Raw genomic sequence first — 7,458 nt, 5'->3', positions numbered from 1 at the left:
CAGTACTGATCAGTAGCTTTGTTTGTTTTGTGACAAACTGGAAGGGAAATGACTGTATGTGCTTCTTCACTTCCCCCTCACCCTTGGAACCATTGTTTTAATCTGCAGCTCTTCAGATGTCCATCAATTATGGTAGAAGTTAAACGGATCCGCTAAATGGGAGACTTTGTCTAACAGTGTAAGGTCAGCAGCGATGCAGCAAGTCTAACTTTATTACATACTTTTTGGTCAATAAGAGAAAACTAACAAATAAACTAATACCTTAAAGTTCTCAAAACCCAGCAGTGACCTGACCTTAATTGCCAGCCTTTTCCAGGGGATTGATTGGATTAAATGTAGGAGTTACTAACTGCATGCCAGAGGAGGGGCATAATTTCTGGGTTTTGAGACATCTTCCTGGAAGATGCACTGAGAACAGCGGTGTTCTCCAAGCCTATGAGCACGTGCTCCTTGTTACCCTTGGTTCTTCTTGGGAATACTTGAAGTATTTGTATTTTTTGGAAGAGAGCTACAAAAGTCTTGAAGGGACAGTGCCTTCAGAGTTCCCTTTCTTCAGAGGAAGAGGTTTGACATTGTGCTCCCTAACTACAGCACTTGCTTAATATGATATTCTAATTATGCCTTCTCCTTTTCCCAGTTTGTGATTTTCCCAGATTTGTGTACCTGAATAAGTTTGTCTAAACTCAAGTGCTGAGGTACCTGTGTGTGGTCAGTCCACTGGGATTAAGGAATCCCAAACTCCTTGCAAGAGCGACATAGGACATTTCCAGGCACGTTTTTGTTCCTTCCTACTTAAATATTATTTAAATAAAGCTATTTCTAGATATGGATTGTCAATTAATTATTATGGTCTGGAATCACAGCTGCATTTGGGACAAAGCTGGAATGTATTTATTGAAAATGAAATGTACTTTCAACTGAAAGTGATTTGGCACATACCAAACCCAGACTGCTGCATCTTTTTGCACTTTGCTTTAGGTTTATTGGTTAAGGTATGTCCTTACTTGGCTTACCTGCATGATGCAGTCCTGCTGTATACCATGCCTGTAAAGGAAATGTTAAATCATGGGGCTGTGACTGTTTTAAAGAAAAAAAAGTCACGTGATGGGAAGATTGAGATCAAGAAGCACTTATTGTGAATCTGAAACTGCATTGAAATCTGTTTGTAAGGTAAGCATTCAGTGAGGTGATTTCCATGGTTGTATGCTACTGGAGTTAACAAACAGGCTGCTTCCCATCATAGGTTGTAGCTGGAGGGATGGCTGCAGGACTTGGGAGCATGTACCAGCTATAGCTGTATTTTGAAGTGGTAGCTAAATGTACTGTTTTAACTATTGCTACATGAGGCTGAGATCAGTACCTCCAAATCAGATCCAGGCAATTCTGACAAAATAACCTGGTGACCTTAAACACTTCTCAGAATATCCTTTTGTTTTGCCTTTTATATCCAGGTCATTATGAGATTGTTGCATAAGGGAGAGGTACTGCTTGAGGGTAGGCAGGCAGAGAAAGGTGAGTAAGGTGCAATGATTTTATAACCTGACCAGCTGCAGCAGCATCACTGATTACTGGCTCAGTGCCAGTCCTGTGTGGTTTGGACAGTTCATCAGCCAAAATGCAGGCTGGACCCTACCTGGCATTCTAGGAAAGTGATATTTTTTAATGTCTGTTTCCCCTCCCTCTGCTAATAATCAAAGGAAGTTCGACAGGGATCTGTCTCTCCTGAGTCTTTTCCATTGAATTACAAACCTTGCTGGAAGACTCTCAGCAAGTCTACAGTAGGTAATGAAGAGTGTCCTGATTTAGTCCAAAACAGGGAATAGGAGTGTAGATGTCATGCCTTGACCAAGCTCGTTAGCCTAGTTGCTCTTGAGAAAGAAAACCTATCTAGAAAGGCTGTTGAGCAGAAGGGAGTGATACGGCACGAGAACAGGAACTGTATATCCCAGGCAGGCTGCTGTTGGTGCTCACCTCCCTTGGGGAATACACTTTGTTTCTTTGAATATGCACAAGCACAATGCACTTTTGAAAAGTGATGTAGATACTCCACCATCTCTCCTAAGTCCCAGTAATATCCCCTTAGGTTCCTAAGGACCAGCAAACCAGACAGTATAAGGTTCAGAAAAGCAAGTCTTCTGAAAGCTGCTTTAATGCTTTCTCTGGCCTGTGCTGGGGGCACAAATGCCTCAGCCCTGTCACCATCAGTAGATACCACAAGGTCTTCCTCACAAGAGGGTGCCAGTTGGGTTAGCTGTCCCAGCTGTGTCTCCTCCCAACCTTTTGTGCACTCCCTGCCTTCTCATTGCCAGGCCAGCATGAGAAGCTGAAAAGTCCTTGACTGCTTAGCAACAACTAAAACATCAATGCATTATCAACATTATTCGCATACTAAATCCAAAACACAGCACTACACCAGCTACTAGGAAGAAAATGAACTCTACCTCCGCCAAACTGGGACATATTTGTAGCTTGTCTCCCACTTTCTGAAGTTTCAGTAGGGAAGAAAACATTCACTTTTTAATAACTTGTGGTGTTGATATTTAGATAACAGAGCAGTTTGGCGTGTGATCCCTGACATTTGTAAAATAAATCAAAAATGAAAGAAAAAAATATAGTAGAAATGGATTCTTAAATACCTGTCTGTATCTGCCTGCAGTCCAACAAAATGAGTTTCTTCCATCGAAAGCCATTGGTTAGATGGCTTTCTTTCTAAAGACCAGGGAGGAAAGCATTGCTCTTTTCAAAAATAACTATGACTTTATAAATGTGAATTAACAGAAGTTTGTGGTGTGCACAGTCACATTAAAAAAAAGTGGGGGGAGGAAGAGGAGTATGTATGTGTGTGAAGTCAGAACTAAGTCTTAGAAGGATTAAGCCTTAAGTTGAAGTTAGTGTCTTCCAGAGTTGATCACCAAAATAAGGTTGAACCCAGCCTGAGTAATTAGGAGCCCTGAAAATCAGGGCATGAACATGTGTGAGCAAATTTAAAATCACCTCAGACATAAGGTCAGTCTTATAGAAGATGTTGCCTGGTTCAGCTCCACAATTGCCACCAGGCAATCCTTCAGGCTAATTTTCAGAGGTTTTAAGCCTCTCTGGGAAAGCCAGGGTGAGGATGGCAGCACGGGCAGAGCCCAGGTAACACCACACCTCACAGATTCCCCAAGCACTGATCAAACCAGTTTCATGGTTGGTCTCTGCTGCCGGAATGGTGCAAATGTGCTGAAGTGCTGCCGAAGATGACATGACGGAGAAGCAAGCTGGCAGTGTGCTGCTGCACTAGTCCCGTTTTGCAGCAAAAACGCCTTGGTTTGCTTCCCTCTACCTAAAAATAATTGATAAAGGAAAGTCTTAATCCTGATATTTTTATAAATTGTACAATGTTAAGAAATGCCAGCAACTGGGCAGCCTCATAGTAAATTGTGCCCAACCTTCAGATGGCAATTACAAAGGAATGAGGATCTTATTTCACTCTTGAGATGGCAACCTGGGCTCGGTGCCTGGGTTACAGTGCCCTGGGGCACAGTGCTGCTTTTAGTATCTGACCACAGGTAAAGAGCTGCAAAGGCAGAAGTATAGCAAAAGAATTGTCATCCTGTCATTGATCAGACACGGTGTCTAACCTGGTTCTTCCTCTGTGGTTACCTGAACCAGTTTGCTCTTGTTTTGTGGTCAGTTCTGGTTGTTAGGGTGTAAAGTTCATGTTTTCTAGAGCCTCTCCTCATTAGTGTTCCTTTTTTTTTTCTTTTGTTATCTGTCGTAGGCTAAAGGACCTTAAATTTAAAGCTATTCCTAGGAGATGTTTCCAGCAGTCTGTTGGCACTGCTATATCCTTCCTAGCATTTGAGTTTCCTACTTGTTCTTTTTATTCTGTTCGTACAGCAAAATCAGGTCTGGCTCTGTGAGGTGGGTCTGTCCTCAAGTACCACTGGGCTGGATTTAGGCATCAACACAGAGATCAGCCTGTCTCTGGCAGATGGGGAATGCCATGTAACCATAGCAGAACCCTGATACTGCGTAGGCTGATGGAAAGCAGGAACTTCTCCAGGAGGGAAATTTTACTGGATAGAGAGCTAGTAAGGATTTCTGAAGCCGCCATTGCCGGGCTGTTATATTGCTTGTTTTGAACTATCTTTTCATACTATCTTTTTTGGAAGTGTGTGTGCTATATGTACTGTATTTGTGCTGAATCATAGAATGCTTGAATATAGTCAGAGTAATGTATCTGTCTGCTCATTAAAGATGTCGCCCTTCATCTTTGAAGACTTGTATGGATTTAAACCTTTTGATAAATATTGTACAGATTATAGAACATGCTTAAGCTTACTAGTAATTCTTCTATTGCATTTCTAATGCTAGATGGAGATCTGGCCACTGATTGTAAATTCTATTACCAAAAAAACTAACCACATATACCCCTCCAAGTCCTCCCCCACTGCCACCATGCCCAAAATTTCAAGCAGCTCAGCAAAATTCCTTGGCAATTTTCTATCTCTTTCGGCAACCTCTTTCTCTCCAGTGTATTTAAAGCATTCACATGACATCTTCTTGTCCATTGCATAATTAAAAGACAATTTCTCCCCATTTTATATTCTAATTTGTGTAAGCTCTGGCACCGATTCCTGCTGGTTCCCTGATTGCATATGATCCTCCATCTGGAAGCTTTCCCAAGTGGGAAGCTGGAACCTTTTATGGGAAGGACACATCCCTTTTCTTGTTATGCACACTTTCAATTAAATATGGGTAATACTAAAATGAGAATAGCTATATGGGGACCTGGGATCATGATGAATCATGCTTACTGTATTCAGAGATTGTCAACAGAATCAAGAACTCATCCGGACAGCAATCCCAGTGTCTGTGGAGAAGTGCAATACAAGGATCATCACCACCTTAAGTACTTGTTGGGATGAAAATACAGAGACAAGAGTAATGTTCTTCTCTGTGCAGAAGTGGTCAAGAGAAGCAAGCCCTGAAGGATGAGTTTTGCTCACTTGTGAAAGGCTTATTACCACAAATGGATTGTACCATTCTGGCACGTATCGAAAGTGTTTTCTGGACCATGTGAGATGTGCAGGAGTTGTTTGTTCACCACTCAAATGTGGCTGTTGTAGAGAAGGGAAATAGCAGCTGCTGAACAGCCCACAACAGTGATGTTTGGTGGTTTAGAGCAGGAAATGAAGATGATTAATAGCCAGTTGAAGTCAGATGTCATGTTAATTAGACAAATAGTAAGCTAGTCCCCCCCCCTTTTTTTTTTAAATACAAGCTGTGTTTGCTTCAGATGCCATGTGTGATGGAGTGACTCCTGTTTAGTGGTCTGTATTTGTGGTCAGTGCTCTCCATATTTGTTTAAAATGTTTGTTTAGTCTCTTCTTGGAGCAAAGTAGGCCACATGTATTTTGCTACATATAAAAAAATCTCAATATAAGCTAAAAAGATAAAGTATATAAAAGCCTAAAAAGGTAAAACATGTAAGTGTGCCTTATCCTTCGAAGTTGTGCTTGCTAAGAAGTAAATACTCCCGATCTCCCCTCCCTGCAACCCCTTCTCTCAGGTAATTGCATCTTATTCCTTTCAGCATCTCAGTATTTTATTACATAATAATCTGTGATAGAATTTGGCCAGGATGCATGCCTAGCCTTAAATTTGTTGTCTTGATTTTCTGTATATATGAAATATCTGTTTCCAATACAGATAAAATAAATGCAAAATTTGCAAGTTTTCTCAACTCATCCTCAGAAGTATCAGATCAGGCTATGTATTTTTCCGTTATGACTATTTCTGTTATTCAGGTAACATTCGCCTCAACTGCAATGAGGACCAATCTTGTACCCCCTGCCATGACCCATTCACTTCATTCTTTCTGCCTCAGTTTTTCTCAATTGGTAAAGGGAAGATTAAAGCTTCCAGATTAATCAGTTCCTGGTTTTAGAGTACTTTGTGGTACTCACTAAAAGGTGCTAGCACAGAAGTGTTGGGCTTGAAGACAATAAGAAGTGCTCAGAATGCTCTTATCAGGGCTTATTAATCACTGTGTAAATTTGTAGACCTGTGCAAATATTTCACAGTGATAAGACCTCTCTGCTTTAGCATTAGACCTCAGCTTTGGTGCTCACCAAGGAATAGGATCTACATGCCTCACTTCCCATCATGCAATGCTGCATCATTTGGACCCTGCTGAATGGGCTTATGGAAAAGCAGTATGCAATTTAAACTTTATTTTTTAACTTTATTTTAATCTACAAGTTACATTTTTAAACTTTATTTTGATTTATTTGAAACTTATTTTCCAGTTAGAGCAGGTGAGTGTAAGCAGGAAAGCAGGGTAACTTGCAGCAGAGCGAGATCCGTTTCAGTGATGATTGGTGTCACCATGTGTAAATGCCCAGAAGGAGCCAGTCTGTGGGAGGAGAGTGCTGTGGATGCAGCCACATGCAGGGAAAATTTAGCGGGATAGGAGATGCACAGGCTGCTTCATGTGAGACTCAGTCTGCGAAGTCTGGAGACTGGTTGCACCACAGAGCAACTGTTTGCACTGCAGGTGGCCTTTGTATGGGAGAATTTAACAACATTTCACTTAGAATTTAGAATGGGCATATGTCTAACATCATTGCTTTTGAAGAGCAGGCTAAGACATTAGATAGGCACTAGGTTTTCCTTGATACAACAAAGTAAAGGAAAATGTCTTGGAAGACAGGCTGATCTCTTTGCTTCAGGGTGCAATGCAGCTTCTGCCAGAGCTCAGGACACTTGTGTCCCCCTTGAGTGCTTGACTGTAAGAATTACTATTTATTTCTCTGAAGCTGCTGGACTTGACCTTTGCAGGACCACAGTGATGTGCTACATGAAAGGGCTGTGGAATCCAATCGATCAATAGCTATTTTTTCCTCTGCACCTGTGAGTGACAGCTGCCCTTTGGATGGAGATAACTTTGAAAGACTTGCTCTTCAGAATGGGGTGAGGAGCTTCACTCCTAATACAGTCTATGTACTTCTATGATGTGTTTTGTATGTATCGAGTCATGGTTGTTATGATATGATTCTGAGATAAGGGTTTTTTCCTTGTCCTAGGCCAAGACACTTAAACAAAATGTCATGGATTGGCAGAATGAAGAGATGAAGTTGGTGTTTAAATTAAGATTAAGACAGGGAGTTTCTATATATGCTATCTGGATCTGAGGTGGTGCCTATGTTTATATTGTGTAATATATTGCCAATTCTGTCAGGGTATGCAATGTTTACCTTGGTGTGCTGTGGAGCTGCGTCTGGCAACTCTGCTGCAGAGTCAGTTGCATGTCCTCTGATACCAGCTACTGAGGATTTGAACTTGTGGGATTTCAGCACAGGATATAAGACATAGTTCTGACTTGCCAGTCTTGGAGCTTGCTGCTTCTTTTTCACTATGGTACCTGGGGTGGTAAGAGTCATATTGCCACAGCACTACCTCTTTGGAGAC

This window comes from Patagioenas fasciata, chromosome 8, assembly GCF_037038585.1.
Source record: "Patagioenas fasciata isolate bPatFas1 chromosome 8, bPatFas1.hap1, whole genome shotgun sequence".
Taxonomy (NCBI): domain Eukaryota; kingdom Metazoa; phylum Chordata; class Aves; order Columbiformes; family Columbidae; genus Patagioenas; species Patagioenas fasciata.
The sequence above is the reverse complement of the archived record's forward strand: the minus strand, read 5'-3'. Positions refer to the sequence as shown.